Source organism: Sciurus vulgaris, assembly GCF_902686455.1.
Source record: "Sciurus vulgaris genome assembly, chromosome: 2".
NCBI lineage: Eukaryota > Metazoa > Chordata > Mammalia > Rodentia > Sciuridae > Sciurus > Sciurus vulgaris.
In genome coordinates, this window is record NC_136462.1 from 14,011,962 (window position 1) to 14,028,437 (window position 16,476).

The 16,476-nt window shown below is 48.9% G+C and overlaps 1 protein-coding gene across 2 annotated transcripts in view; it reads left to right on the forward strand.

Annotated features, from left to right (window-relative positions):
* The window catches only part of FBLN5 (fibulin 5), a 69,245-nt gene that overhangs the window by 12,975 nt on the left and 39,794 nt on the right, over positions 1 to 16,476 (forward strand). The window lies entirely within an intron of this gene.

The window sequence follows — 16,476 nt, forward strand, 5'->3', positions numbered from 1 at the left end:
ACTAAATTTGGGACCCACTCTTAAAGAGGATGTCTCCTCCCCTGTGTCCACAGTAGGGTGAGCCCTGTTCCCACAGGTCCGCAGGTCAGGCAGAGCCCTGGTTTCCTGTTATCTCGAAGCTTCCTTTTTGATGTCTCTGTTTTGGGTTCCACTTTGGAGATCACTAAACCCTGCTCCTTCTAGAACAAAGTTTGACCTCAGGTTTGAGTCCCCATGCCCCTGGACACAAAGCTGGATCACTTGTGACACTTTTGCAAACAGGAAATAGTGACCCAAGAATCACACACAACCCATAAGCCAAGAACGTTGTGTCTCATTAAGGAACCTGGTATCTTGGCTTGAGGGTGCTCAGCTCTACAAGAGTGATGGGACTCATGGCTGGTTGGAATGTGTCGTGCAGATTTTTGACCCTCAGAAGATCTAGTGACTAGATTCTCTGACTGGGAAGCCAGCCAGGCAGGGCTAACTGGCAAGAAGGACCGGGCTATGGGAGGAAGTGTCACCAACCAAGACCCAGACAAAAGGCAAAAGCCAACACACAGACACAGCTCTGAGCTGGCTGTGTAACCATTAGGGAACCATTCTGACTGGCGAGGGGTCAGCATGTGAATATTGAGGGTCCCAGAGTCAGGAGCTGCATCCGAGAGCCTGGGGCACCCAAGATTTGAACTCCTGTTCAGGCTCCTTCCTCTCCTGACATGTCCCCAGACCCGCGTCCCTGAGTGGCTGCCTTTCATTCCTGCAGCCTGCCCCCTCTGGGACTCTGCTGTCATCTCTGTGGGTGGACATTCCAAGTCCTGGCTTTGCTAACCAGCTTGGCTCAGGGGCAGACTTAGGCACTCCCCCCGTAAGGCCTGCGAGCTGTTTTGCAGCTGAGGAAGTGGCCTTTTGCTAGAGCTGGGCCTCATCAGGGACCGCAGGGATTCTTCTGGCCATTTGTGAAATTTCAAGCTGTATCTTTATTTTCTTGTCTGATCTGAAAATTTGTTGTTGTTGTTGATCAGGGCATCCAAGCAGGCAGAGAGCAACAGACACAGATCCTTTTGGAAGATGGCTGGAGTCGGTCCGAGGCTTCTCTAGAGTTATTTTTCCTGAAAGCCAGCCAATATTTAGTCAACTGATATTCACACAACGCCACCATGGTGGCAGGCTCTGGCCTAGCCACAAAGGGGGATGCCATGGGGCTCTCTCCAGGGCTGTGGTCAAGGAAGGAGGAATGGTACAATCTAAGGTGGCTCTAAGTTCCTAAGATGGTACTGGAGGACGCAGAGTTGGGAAGTCTCCTGGGGTAGAGGTGGGTGGAACTTGCAAGTCAGGTCTTGAGTCTCACCTTGGTTTGGTTGCTTCCTACCTATGAGACTCGGAACTCTGTTTCTTTATCTATAAAATGCATACAACGATGCCTGCCTCACAGGTAACACAGGAAAACACTTGACTCAGTGTCTGCTATTTGTATCACCCAGTAAATGGATGGATTCGCGTTCGGGTCTTGAGATGACAAGATGGAAAGATTCGAAGGATCTGAGAATGTACTGATGGCCTAATTCTTTAAAACCTTTAAAATGACCTGAAACTGAGCTGGGAACACACCCACCTTGGCAGCACCCCCCACTCTCACCCCCCAAGCCTTGAGGAGACTTCACTTCGAATCTGCTTCCAGATGCCAGAAAAGCTTGGGCTTATTTAAGTCGTGAAACGAAACCATGGGAAGTCCGTCCAACGTGGCATTTGTTCTGAGCGGATAAGACAAAGCCAAGAGCACGTAGAAACCTCAGGCCCCAGTGGGGTAGGGCTGTGGTGAGCGCAGAGCCAGAGAAGGGGCCTTCACTGTCCTCCTTTCCCTATTCCCTATCCAGGCTTCCAGCTTGGGCTGTAACCTGAAACCCAGGCCTCGGGCTCACCCCAGAGGAAAATGCGTGAAGCCCAGGGGCTGATTTTTTTTAAGCTGTTGAGGTCTTTGCAACTGAGCAGACCCCAGAGGAAAGGGACCCAGGGCTGGGCAGAGGCTCAGCTGTCCTTGAACCCCTGGAAGCTCGTGCGTGTGTGGCCACCTCCTAGGTTTCTCCTTGCCTCAGTGTTTCCTGTCATGGGCTGGGACACTGGGCAGTGGCTTATCTGAGCCTCAGTTTTTTCGTCTGTAAACAGGGCTAACACCACCAGCCTCCCGGGGTAATGGAGTCTGGCTCACGGTAAGGGCTTCACAAGTTAGTTGTTATCGTTCTTGTTTCACATTCCTTTCCTCATCCTATTGTGGCTTCTCCTACTCCCGTTATTCTGCCCTAGTCTTGCTCTTCTGTTGTTTATTCTTTCCTGGGGGAAGTGGATTCAATAGCGCCTGTTTTCCAGAGGCCTGAGGACTGGCTTCTGGCCATGCTCTGGCAGTAGCAGTTGGGATTAGTCTGTGCTTCCAAGGATCCCTCAGCAGAGAGAGGACTCCAGGAAGTCGACCATCGGGAAATGCAGATTCCCACCCTGAGAGGTCTGGGATCTGGGGCTCTGCGTTTCTCACATTCCCAATTGACATGATGCTGCTTGTCCAGGGGCCACACTCAGAGTTCAAGGCCTTCGTCTGTCTAGCCATCATTAGAGAGAACTGCATTTAACGAAAGGTAGAAACATTGTTTTTAAATGTAATTCCTATATTGCTTGAACTTATTAGAAGAATGAATTATTTTTGTTTAAAAACGAAAATCCAAAAGGAATTATTTTAAAGCTAAGTGGACAGCATGCTGGAGCAATAAAGGGAACGGATAAGACATCTGTAGAAACTGGACTTTGGTTCTAGATTTGTTATTTATTAGCTGTATGGCATTAAGAAAGTCACTTGATCTCTCTGGCCTAAGTACTATTATCTATAAAAAGAGGTGATAATATTACTTTAGGGTTCTTAATGTAGCATCTGTAGATATATTTCAGGGGGTCTATTTTCATGTTTTCCCCATTAACTTTGAACTGAAATTTAGCATCACTGTTCATTACGTTAGCAACTGACCGCCATAGGACTCTGAGCAGGAACCGTGACAGGATCAACAAGAGAGCCAGATATTTACATATCACATTATATGAATTATTTTGAAACACCATTCATGCTTCTCACTACTTTAAAATTGTAGAAAATGTTAGATCTGCTGCCTAATCTTGTGACCGAATGCACTGAAGAAATATATACATGTCTGTGTGTGCGTGTGTCTATGTATAAATATATGCACACGTGGATACTGTATCACACATTTGCTTTCTAAAATATTTGGATAGCTGTCTTTCCGTAGAGCAGGTTTCCTTTTAAACCTGTGAATTTTACTTCACAATCTTGAAGGCATCATGGGGGCGGGGAGTGGGGGTCCATCTACGGGCTTCATCCATCTGGCGGTTCATGGCACACACACAAAATTCCCTGGACCAGATGATTTTTCAGGTTTCCTCCAACTCTAGAATGTTCGACTACTCTCAATCTTCTCAGTCCTTGGGGGACATCATTTTCGTGTCCAGACAGTCAGGATTTTCTGTTAACTCCTCCTCACCTGGATGGCTCAGGCTGTGTGGCTCAGCCCATCTGCTCCATGACATCTTTAGCTGGGACTGCGCCAACTCTCCATTCACGAGGCGGTCCCTCCCACCCCAGCTGCAGCGAGCTCAGTCTCCAGCACTGGTGGGTGGTGAGGCCGCTGCACTGACTGGCCTTGTGTGCTGGGTGGGGTCCCACTAGGGAAGTGCCCAGCCTCGGGGCCCTTGTGCGGTGGCTGCTGCCCCACTGCCTAGCACTGCAGTTTTCTCAATGAACTGCAGGTTTTGCTTGGCTCTCATCTCGCGTGCCTTAGTCTGATAGGTCTCTTTTAATTATGTTCTGCTCTGGAATTAGCTCATTGTGTGTGAGAAGCAGGTGGGGTGGAATGTGGGTCTTTGAACAGCAGGGCCTTTCAGTTCTGCCTCTGATGATTCTGGAGCAGTGGACGCGTTGCCTGGTCTGGAAGAGAGTGCCCGCTGGAGGCCAGGAGGCCACTTTCCTTCCAGGGTGTGAGTGGTCTCAGACGCCGGAGGGGTGCTGAGGAGCCCAGTTAGCCGTATGTTGTTTGGATTAGTGGGAAGTACCTGTTAGGGTGCTTCTTAAAGAGCATCAATGCTTTTTTGTTTTTAAGTTTTTAGAGATGAGGGTCTTGCTCTGTTGTCCAGGATGGTCCTGAGCTCCTGGGCTCAAGTGATCCACCTGCCTGGGCCTCCCAAGCACTGGGGACCCACAGGTGTGGGTGTACTGAAGCGGAGGCTGGATTGCTCCTTCTCTCTTGCCGTCGAGGCTCATTGCCGATTTCTTGTCAAACATCCCTTTGCTGTGAGTGGAGCGAACCCACGGCGGGCGAGCTCTAGAATCGAATCACTCAAACAGGTTCTGGACGTGAGTCTGTGGCTTCTGCACCGGCGCTCCATGGCACTTCCCTGCTTGTGTGAACTGTGCCTGCAGGGTACCTGCAACCCCCTGGCACCCCAGCCAGGATGCAAGAAACAATAAATCAGGAGCTATCTGTGCTACCAGGAATGAAGTAAAGAGGTAAAAATACCATACGAACGCAAAGCATTGTTTCATGGAGGAGGTGCGCGAGGTCAGTAGATTAGGAACCGGATTTGATGTTGCTGATGTTCCTGTAAATCATCTGATAGGCTCAAGCTAGAATATTTGCAATTATGAACAGTAAAGTGAGTCTGTTTTCCAAAGGAACTGGAGTGAGCAGTCTGTTATGGAGGGAGGAGCGGGTGGATGGACACGTTGTTGCACGACTGCGTGGCTCAGGGCTTTAGGACTTCTGAACCTTCCATCAACAAGGCCGGAACCTAATACTTAACTTGTGGGGTTGTTCTGAGGCTTCGCACAGGACATGCAACAAGTTCGATGTTCCAGCCTGAACTCCCTGAAGAGCGGTCCCCACTCTCCTACTGGCAACCAGTAGGCAGAAGGGCCAGGGCTTCCCGCGCCCAGGTGTGTGCACTGAGGTGAGGGCAGGCAGGCGCCCCGTGCTCTCATCTGGAGGGGCGGATGCGGGGGACTCAGGGAAGCGTGTCAGGGGTGCGTGGCAGAGTAATTTTTGGAACACAGACGCTGCATCAGCATCCACTGTTGGTCCACAGGTCTGGCAGCGTAAGCTCTCAGTAAGTGACTGTCAATGATCAAGTAATGAATGGAGGAGGGTACAGGCACCTGGAAGTCGGCAAATGAGAGAGGGTCTTTACCCCTTCCCTCACTCGGTTTCTCACCCCTCGCTTGAACTGCACCCATGTTGACCTCTCACTCGTGCTGAATGCTGGGAGGGACCACGATAACCCAGATGGTCAGTGCCTCTGTCCCACGCTTGCACAGCGAGTGTCGAATGGAGTTGCAAGTACAGCCTTGCGGAGGGGCTGGTGGAAAGAGGCCAGGGAAGAACCTTCGGGCCAGATGAACTTGCAGGGAGACCCACCTCCGCTGTCCTCTCTCTGTGGGCAGTCTGTCGGGAGGGGCGTGCCTCACACCCCTAAGCCAGGCATGACGCTGGCTCCCAGGGGTCCACCGCCAGCCAGGGCCAGCCCCTCGCACAACTCAGGGGCACCATTCATTACACCACATGCTGTTGGCCTCCTGGGAGGCCCGCAGCCACCCGAGGCTCATGTTTGTCTTGGAAACAGAGGAGCGTGCCTGGGGAAGGGTCTCAGGGCCATCTCCTTGGGGGCTGGCAGAGGAAGGACATTCACAGGATTCCTTCCCTCCAGAGAGCCTCAGACAGCAGACAAGATGTCAAGGACTGACCTCTCATTTCCCTCCAGCTTTTCAGAACTGGGCCAGAGGGGAGATGGGGACAGCAGAGCTGGGCCCTGCCCCAGGCAGCCGGCGTCCACGGCTGGCGGGTTGGGGCTGGAGAGGCAGGCGTGCTGGGGGCTTTGCAGTGCTGTCTGACTCGCCCTCAAACTGAAACATTTGCAGAAACCCAGCCAGAGCTGATTTATGAGCTCCACATATTTCACAGGTCTTTACACGTCCCCTAGGAGTCAATGAGGTCAGACGGAACAGACTTCGCATCCGGAATCAGCATGAAATTGGCATCTTCCACAGTTCCCATGGGAGGGGGTCATAATTTGAGGGAGACTGTATGGAACAATGTAAAGACACACACACACACACACACACACACCAGCCCCTGCTTCATTCCTGTTGGGGACAAAGGCGAGTCATCTGTTTTCCACATCTGAGATAAGTAAGGGGCGTCCACCCCGCTGGGTGCTGTAGCCAGGATGAAGCAGGATGGGAAGGGGCTGCCTGCGCGACTGATGGGACTCAGGATTCAGAAGTGACCACAGCAGCCTGTACTTCTCCTCCAGCGCACACTCCGTCGCTGTGGTCTATGGACCTTTTTGACTGTTTAACCTCTCTCTGCCCAGCAGGAACGACCTTGTTGCTCCTCACCGTTGCGTTTCTCATGCCTGAGAAGCATTTGTTGAATGAGAAGCCACATATGGTGGATTGTATGTGAACAATTCAAACGAGAAAGAGGCCTCGATTGTACTTCAGGAATCGTACTTCCATTCACGGAAGGCATTCATTCATTTTTCGTTTACGCCTTGGGGTTTGTCCTGGGCCCACACAGATTGATCAGGCACCACCACGGTCTCTTGGCAGGAGTTGGGTGGATTGGTTAGAGATTGTGGAGCCCAACACATAAATAACTGTAGCTCAGTGACATCAGACCAGCAAAAGTAGACACTTGGCGCTCTGCAGGCGCTGGCTGGAACAGTGGCAGAAGCTTTCCAGCAGGACAGGTGTCACACAGCTGTGCTGCCATTTGACGAAGCAGATATCCACGGAGCACGTCTTTGTGTCTGACTCTGCCAAGTGCTAAGGATGATGGAGACAGTCTCTGCCCTGACTCTGAGCGGATGTGGGGCGGGTGAAGGGGAGCGACACGTAACTGATGGGGATCTTTCCCAGAGCTGGAGGCGAGAAGGGACAGATGAGAGCAGTGGAGCTCAGGGGAGCGTGGCTTCCACACATCCATACATCCCGGAGTTTGTCCGCAGTCCGGGCTGACTTCCAGAACTGCTCATCGTAGAATGCTCTGGTCTTCATAGACTGCATCGGCCTCCTTTCTCTCCCTCAAACATACCGGGCTCTTCCCCGCCTCAGGGCCTTTGCACTTCCTGTTCCCTGTGTTTGGAACTGTCCTCTGGCTCTTCACACTGCTGGCTCTTCCAGGCTTCAGCTCAGTTCTGATGCCACCTCCTTAAGGAGCCCTGCCCTCATTTCCCTGCCTAAAACCGTGTGGCAGTTACTCTCGATCACAGGCTTGTCACCCTGTATCACAAGCAAGAGCCTGTGCGCAACCACCTGGGGCTTTGCACACAGACGGCCGGGCCCCATTGCTGAGTTTCTGGCTCAGTAGGTCTGGGCTGGGGCCTGGGCTGTGAGGTAACACCAGTGCTCCTGGGGGCCACATTGTGAGAACCTCTGGTTCATAACTATCTGCGTACATTTGTTTGCTTACTGTCCTCCCATTTCTTAGCTGTCACCTTCATGAAGGGGAGAGGTGCCTCGTTTCCTGCAATTTCTCTAGTGCCTGGCCTGCCACAGGTGCTCGATGAGTATTTGTACACACACTGAAGATTCGGTCAGGACCCCTTGCTTAATACAGTCAGTCGTCCTTGGTGTCCATTACCCACGGGGGCTGTTCCCAGGAGCCCTCGGACACCAAGATCTGCGGATGTTCAACCCCTTCTATGAAGTGGCCCGGTATTTGATGTAACCTACGCACCTCCCCCGTGTAGGTTAGTGGGTCTCTGAGTGACCCTAATACAATGTAAATGCTGCATACATAGTTCTGCTGTTCTGTTCAGGTAATAATGACAAGAACCAATGCCTGTGCGTGTTAGCACTGACTCAGGCCCCGCTGCCCTGCCTGGGTACGTTTGATCCGTGGTTAGCTGGATCTGCTGAGTATGCAGATACGTTTACAGAGATCTACTGTTCTTGTCCCCCACCTCAGAAAGAAGAAGGTCCAGCATGAACCCTGGGAGCCCCTTGGTCTGATCTCTTGTGTCTACCACCACTTTTCCACTCTTGAGCCTTTTGCTAGGGTCAGTGGTTTTGTGCATAGATTACTTGGACAGTTTTCATAAAATCCCAGGTGATGAATTGAACTCTGGGTTCAGGGAGGGTTGTTGAGTTCCAGACTAGCCCCGGGACATCTGGCCTACCGGGGATTTCAGGTGGTCTTGTGCCTAAACCCTGAAGTGCACCCCACCCACCAGCAGGTGGGGAAGAGCTCCCCCTGTCTCCCCCCCCCCCCCCCCCCCCCCGCCACCGCCGCCCCCACAAAGGAGACCTGGCTGGGGTCGGAGCGCAGGCTACCACGTGGGTCGGGGCTGCCCTCTGTGACAAGAAGATTGGCACCAAGAAAAGACCTGGGCTTGTCAGCCCCAGGTTCTAGGAAGCCAACTGCACCCAGCCCAGGCTCCACAGCGCAAACCTCGTGGGAACCTTCTGGATAAGTGAGTTAAAGTTTTCTAAGTGACTTACCCGGAACCCATCTCAGGATTCCCTGAGTGGCCCTTTGTGAGCCCATAGTATCTGAGGCCGCCTACTCTGATTTCAGAAGAACAAAGTTGAGATTTTTCCAGACTACGATTAGGTTCTAACTGTAAAATTTTATCTTCCCTGGCGAGAGATCTCTTCTGTTGAAGAAGAGATCTGAGGTCACTGTAGACCCCTCAAAGCTGTCCCTGTGGCTGGGGGAACGCCAGGGCTAGGCGTGGGCTGACTTGACCCTCCTCACCCTACTGCAAGGAGCTGCAGGAGGTGGAAAGGCCAATTTTTGCAGAGACCACCGTGTGGCTGTGGGGGGCCAAATACCCTGGGAGCAACTACTTCTGCCTGAGAGAATCAAGGAGGCCTCACAGAGGAAGTGGAGGGCCAAATACCCTGGGAGCAGCTACTTCTGCCTGAGAGAATCAAGGGGGCCTCACAGAGGAAGTATTTATAGTTTAACTGAGAAATCTGGAGGCCAGAGATAAGGCATGAAATGAGTTGCTCAAGATGTACCTAGCAGGCCATTTGTAGAACAGGGATAAAGCCCAACAAGTGGATTCTTAGGCCCCAAACCAGCGTTGTGTTGTGGAAAGAGATTGTATTCAGAGGCCCAATGGCCTTGGGCAATCGCTTCTCCTCTGAGGGTGATTTTAAGATCATTCAGATGGTCATATGTTGTCCAGGGAGTGGGGAGAACAGTGACCGGCTGGGAATCTCAGATCTACAACATTGAGATCTCTGACTGAGTGCTTCCATCTTACCTTTGATCATCTAAGTGGTTCTTTTGGGATGAGATGTAAAGCAACTCTTCAAAGTGAGCTCATGGTGTAGGGTTCAGATTTTTAACTGGAGTCTGGTTTCCCAGAATTCTTCCCTGACTTCCTACGTGGACGTGCCAAGCTTCTGCCTCGGGTAAACCCTACGGTTCCAGGCTTTCCACACTTGAGCTCAATGCGTAGTGGTCAGATGGAACGAATGTGGCTGCTGGCGTTATCTCCTTCCAAAGATGCAAAAATCCAGGCGAGAGTCTCTGGGACTTTTGTAGGCAAGAAGCTACACATGGGTTAATAAGATAGAAAGTCCTGGAGACAACAGGAGATGGCGCGATCTGGCCTTGGCTCTCACGAGGAGGGAAGGCTTGCCAGGGTCACATTCCAGGGCAGCCTACTGACCACGAAGAAGAGGATGTGGGGTTCCAAGATCTGGCCCTAAGAGCCACACGCACGCTAATAGGGTCTCGTCAACAAGAACCCTGAGAGCAGACAGGGTGGGGTGGAGGGAGGAGGAGGCTGAGCCTTCCCTCTGGAAGCCTGGGAAGCCAATGGAATGTGTTTGCTTCCTGGGGTGACCATAACCAAGTACCAGGGACTGGGTGGCTTAACCACACACATTTATTGTCTCCTAGTGCTGGAGGCCAGAAGTCCAAGATGCAGGTGCTGGCAGGGTTGGTTCCATCTGAGGGCAGCAGGGGAAGGAACCATTCTAGGCCTTTCTTCGTGCCTTCTGGCTGACCCTCTTCTGGTGTTTTCACTTCACTTCCCTCTGTGCATTTGTGTCCAAACTTCCTCTTCGTAGAAGGGCTGTTGGTTGAGGGCCCACCCTGAGGGCCTCATTTTAGCTTAATACCTCTTTGAAGACGTCTCTCCAAATGCAGTCACGTTCTGAGGTGCTCACAGTTAGGGCTGCAACATGTGACTTTCGAGCGGCCATAAGTCATCCAGTACCACAGGAAGCAGATTGCTCCTCCAGCGGGAACCCTTCTGAGGTCCAAGGCCACCAAGAATGCCATCCTTTTTCCTTATCCTTAATGACTCAACCCATGTGCAACTTCTCCTACGAGGCCTTTTTAGGTCTTCACTGTCCTATTCCCAAACCCACTGCAACCTCCCCTGTCCCTGAGATCCCAAAATGGTTTCCTTGAACCATTTTGGGGGCACTTATCATCATCTGCCTCAGACGGAAATATGTCTGCACCCTTCCTGACCAAAGCCTGGTGGCCTGGTCATCTCTGTGTCTCCCTCCTGTCCCTCGCCTCCTGTCTTGCGTCTAGAGCGGGTCTGTAATGTGTGTTGGCTTGTGGGTGGGCCCCAGCCAAGGAAGTTGGGTAATCAGGGCTCAATCCACTGGGAGACGAGGTTGTTGGAGTGGCAGCCGGTCTTTGCTGAGCTTCCTTTTCCCAGGACAAAACCGAGCTACTGAATTTATAGAGAAAAGAAACTCTTTCCATCCTTCCATTCTCGCTTGACCACAGCGGGTCAACAGAAGAATCTGCAGACTGGGTGCTCAGCATTCTTAAGCCCCCAGAGTTCAAAGAGAATGACTCTTTTGGCCAGTTTTGAAGAAACTCTTCAATCATTTCTTAAATAATGGCATTCTTTTGGCCGGACTCTGGGATACTCCCCCCTCCACCCCCGACCCGGTGGCCTTTTGCCCCCTTGTTTCTTGGCCGAGTGTCTGGGTCTGCTGGAGTGAGCAAAAGCAGTTTCAGCAGAGCTCAGTGTCCTTCCCACAAATCCAGAGCCACACGCCCCAGAAGGCCCGACCATACAGAAATGGCTGGGCTTTGGCAGGCTGATTTTGAAAGAAATACTCATAACTTAAAAGCACTTTGTTCCAGAATGGTGTATGGAGGATGAAGTATGCGCTCTCAGATGAAGCAGGTCACCGGTCTTGTGAAGAGAAGATTCATCTGAGGATTTGCTTGGAGGCATCCTCCCCTCACTCCTGCCTTTATTCAGTACCACAGTCTTGCCGACTGGCACCTGGTGATAGGGTGGTAGATGTTGGTCCCTTTGGGTCTCGGAATAGTTGTCTGGGGCTTCTGATGCATGAGTCCTTGGGCCAGTCACCTCTGTGCTCCATTGTGCCTCAGCTACTTTTGTAATGTTCCATGTGTGCCTCCACGTGACAAAGATTAGGGGGGATGCTTCAGACGGTTGTATTCTACGGAGATTTCTAGGAATGCAGAGCAGGTTTCTCAATATTTACCTTTAAATGAGACACATTCACCCATCACCCTGGTGCTTTGGCTTTTGATGAAGCGAATGTGGGCCTCAGAACTCTGCAGTTCAGCAAAGCCGTAGAGAAATTTGATTACACTCCATGTATTGGTGACCAGGACTTTTTGGTTGCAAGTTAAAGAAATCTAGTTCAAAGTGGGGTAAGTAGAACAACAAAGAACAGAAATGACACATAATTTGTTTTTTCATACTGAAAAGTCCAGGAGCAGAGGTACCGTCAGACATGACTGGATCCAGGGGCTCAAGCAATGTCATTCACCCCTAGTCTTTTCTCTTTCCATTTCCTGTCTCCAGTACACAGGCTTCCTCATTCTCAGAGCAGGCCGTCTCAGTGGAAGTCCACGGAAGCTCCGGGCTTATGTGTTACCAGTTTGGAATCCAGAGACACTGTTCAATCCCTAGAGCACCAGCTAAAGGACATGGTCAGGTTCTGGTGGCCAGCTTGGGTTACTTGCCCATTCTTGAGCTCATCACTATGACCAGCATGTTAGTCAGTTTTTCTTTGCTATGACCAAAAAACGTGATAAGAACAACTTAGAGGAGTAAAGATTTATTTTGGCTTCAGATTTGTGTAGTCCCTGATGGGCCAGTTGCATTGCTCTGGGCCCAAGGTGAGGCAGAACAACATGGTAGAAGGGTGTGGCAAAGGAAAACTGCTCAGCTCATGGCAGCTGGGAAACAGAGAGAGGGAGACAGGCAGGGACCAGGGACAGATATAGTCTCCAAAGCCATGCCCCTAATGGCCTGCCTACTTTAGCCATCCCCCACCTGCCTACAATTTCCACCTAGTAGTCCATTCAAATCATTAATCCATCAACTGGATTAATCCACAGAGGAGGTCAGAGTCCTCTTAATCCAATCTTTCCACCTCTAAACATTGCTGCATTGCCTAGCACACCTTTGGGGGGGGGCATTCCAGGTCTAAACCGTAACAACCAGTAACTTTTGGGGCTTTGATTTAGCAAGGCCTGTGTCACAAGTCACCTGTGGAACCAGCAGTGGGTCTAAAAGCTGGAATGCATGGACGGAAAGTGCAGAGAGGTGGTTCCTTGAAGGGAAGTTGGGGTGTTGTTACCAGATGAGAAAAGTGTGGAGTCTGGAGGGAACCATAGTAGTACCTGGGATCCTGGCTTCTACATGGAGACAAAAGAAACAAGAGGCCAAAAGTTTGTCCTCAGCTAATAGGGACAGAAGATGAAGGTTGCACTCACCAGCCAATTCAGCCATACGTATACCCTCTGTGACTTTGGGGGATGGTCCCAGTAAAGAAGGAAGGGACCTGAAGCTGTCATCTATGCTACTCACCTGTCCTCAGGTAGGCAGGTACCCACACTACCCACCAAAGGCAACTAACTCTCCTGTTCACTAAAAATCACCAGGGAGAGGGTACCGTGAATCCCCTCCGTAGATACACCCGGCTGTTACCATGTTTGAATCGAGAGGAACGCCCGGTCTCTGGCTTGAGCTCTTTTGTGCTTCTGCCTTTCCCCCACTGCTCTTGCAGGGGGAGGGGGAGAATGGTGGACATCACCCTGTGTGACGGTCACCACATAGTCATCTTCATCACCACATCAAAGCCTGTAGGTGTTGCTGACCTCATTTTAATACAGCAAGCCCAGGACACTCTTTGCCTCCACACACATATGCAGAGTTTTTGGTCCTTCTTCATCTCCTGGCCTCTTGTCATAGAGCCCCTTGGATATGGCCTTGTTTTTGGGGTCTTTTGTGTTATTTTTAATCAGTAAATTGGAGACAAGCCCTATCTGATAGAATTTTCTGTGATGATTAGGAGAATATATACAAAGCACGTGACATTAGATGACTCTAAATCAACAAGGTGCGAAACTATACGTAGCCACATATTCCCTGAGACCAGCTGGGTTTTTAAAAAAAATTTTTTTTAGTTGTAGATGGACACAGTACCTCCAATTTATTTATTTATTTTTATGTGGTGCTGAGCGTTGAACTCAGTGCCTCATGCATGCTAGGCAAGCGCTCTGTCACTGAGCCAACCCCAGCACCATCTCCGAGACAAGTTTTATCAGGATAACTCCTGCTCTTGGGGTGGGGGGAGTCCCATTGGTCACTTACAAACAGCAGAAAAGCTTTTAAGGGCTTTGGAACTGGAAAGATGGCCCAAGGGTGTACCCTGCTGAGGACTGAGAAAGAAATTCTTAAGCAGTTGAATAATGCTTTTCTGAAAATGAACCAGAATCACACTAGGTGCTTGGTGTTGGACTCTTTAGAAGAAATAGCCTGGAATCTTTCCTGCAAATGTTTAAAGGAAGAAACAATCACAGAAAGACCTCAGGGACAGGGAGGAGAGATGTGGGTCTGACCTCAGCTCTGTCCCTTACTAGTTGCATGATCTTGGAGAAGTCCTAAACTCCCTGGATCTCACTTTTCTCTTCTGTGTAGTGGGGATAACAATTCCCGCCCTGCTGTCTCATGGGGTGATTGATGATGCGGTGGAGCCTTCAGTTCCTATAAAACCTGCAGAACTCAGTGTTTCCAGAGGGTTTTTTTAAATTGACCCATTATAATGTTTATCAGCATATCTTGCGTCTGTTGTCTCTTCAGTCAAGTGTGAGCTGAGCTGTAGAAAGGACTTTTGCGATATTTGATATGTATGCAAATTGTGTGTAACTTACAGGTGAGCCGGGAGCCTATTAACTATGCATGCAGGTGGAGCCAGCACCCAACCTAAGAACCTTCCCTGGTGTACCTACTGTGTGCTTCTCTGCCATTGCCCCTTCCCCCTCCTTCCAAGGTCTTCTGAGAATTGCTAATTGCATTCAGCATCATGTTTCCAAGATTCCCATCTATATTGTTGGATGTGGCTGTTGTTTATTTTTTGCTTTTGTGTACTTTTCCACTGAGACCATACTGTACCACAGTTTATGATTCATTCCTTTGTTAGAAGACTTGGGGGTTGTTTTAGTGTTTTACCAGGCCTAAGGATGATGCCGCGAATGTTCTTCTGGGCAACATACAGCTGAGCTGTATCGCATGGTAATTTCAACTTTACAAAACAATGCTTTACTCTTTTTCAAAAAAATTATATCAGCTTACGCACCGATCAGCAGTCTACGAGGGTTTATTCTGATGCACAGTCTCACCAACAGTTGGTATTGACAGCATTCTTGATCAATGCCAATCTGATTGGTGTGGTTGTAAAACGCCCCCACCCCACCCAGTTCTTAATTGCATTTCCCAGGTTGCAAAGGAAGTTAATCATCTTTAATAAGGTTATTGGTGATTTGTATTTTCTGTTTTGTGAAATTATCTGATATCTTTGGCCCACTTTTGAGGTTTCTTTCTTTTATATACTTGTGATTTGAATGAGTTCTTTATACATTTGGATTCAAGGCCTTTCTCACTGTGTAGTTGCCAATCTCTCCTCTCAATTTGTGGCTTAACTTTTTAATATCTTTATGGTATTTTTGAGCAGTGAACATTCCCAATTTGATGCCATTGAGTTTATTAATCTTCTTGTAGTGTTCTGTGTTATCTTGTCAAGAAATCCTTTCCTATCCTATGATCATGAATATATTTTCTTTTGTTGTCTTTCCTAGTGCTAAGATTTTGCCTTTCCATACAAAACCTTGCAACCATGCCCACTATCTTCCATCAAGGGTCCACAGCTGTGTTCTGCTTCTCGATTTTCTTCCATTGTCAATTTGTGCACCAGCCCCAGTGTTATTATAGCTTTAGAATTAGTCTTATCTTCTGATAGGACAGGTCTTACTTTCTTCAGGCATATCTTCACTAATCTCAGGCTAAGGACCTTAAAAAACCCTATTCAGATTTTGGTTGTAACTGCATCGAACTTTTAGATAAATTTGGATAGAACTGACATCTTCGTCTTAATGACTCTGTATATCCTCAAACTTCAGTCTCTTCCCCTTTTAAGACCTTGTTTAATATCTTTCAATAAGATTTTACCATTTTCTCCCAAATAATTCTTGCATATCTTTGTCTAGATTCATTATAGGATCTAGTTTTTTTCTTTGTTAACAGTATCTTTAGAACGTCAGTATGCTCTTTGTTGTTAATGTATGGAAATGCAATGTATGTTTGCATGTTGATCTTGTATCCAGATGACTTGTGGAATTTTCTCATTGTTCTCAATACTTTGTATGATCTTGTGGGTTACTCTGACAGTCACACTACCTGTGAATAAGAAGTTTTGTCTCTTTATTTCTTCTCATTTTATTAACACATATTAATCATACAAAGTAACAGGCTTCACAGCATCCCCCCCCCCACACACATTCTGCACTGATTAAGCACACCCTTTCTTCTACCCTCTTTCTTTTCTAATTCTTCTGCTTCTTATTTATTTTTCATGTCATTCCGCACTGGCTAGGATCTTTGAAATAATGTTAAGTGTAGGTGATGACAGTGGGCATCCTTGTCTATTTCCTGATAGTAAAAGAATTGTGGCTAATGTTTCACCAAGAATGAGTTGTGCTGCTAGGCATGGGGGTCCACGCCTGTAATCCCAGCAACTCTGGAGGCAAGTTCAAAACCAGCCTCAGCAACTTAGAAAGACTCTAAGCAACTTAGCAAGACCCTGTTCCAAAATAAAACATAGAAATGGCTGGGGATGTGGCTCAGTGGTTCTTTCTTTGTGTGTGTGTATGTGTGTGTGTGTGTGTGTGTGTGTGTGTGTGTGTGTGTGTGTGATCACAAATGGGTGTTGAATTTTATCAAGTGCTTTTCTCCCCAAATATTAAGATAATTATATGCATTAGAAACTATGCAAGGAATTTTGTTGGTAGGTTTTCTTATTAAACTACCCTTATATTTATTCCTAGGCTAACCAACTTGGTCATGATGTAGCATATTTTATGTAAAACATACTGCCTGATTTATTTGGCTAATATTTTATCTAGGACTTTTGTCATTAAT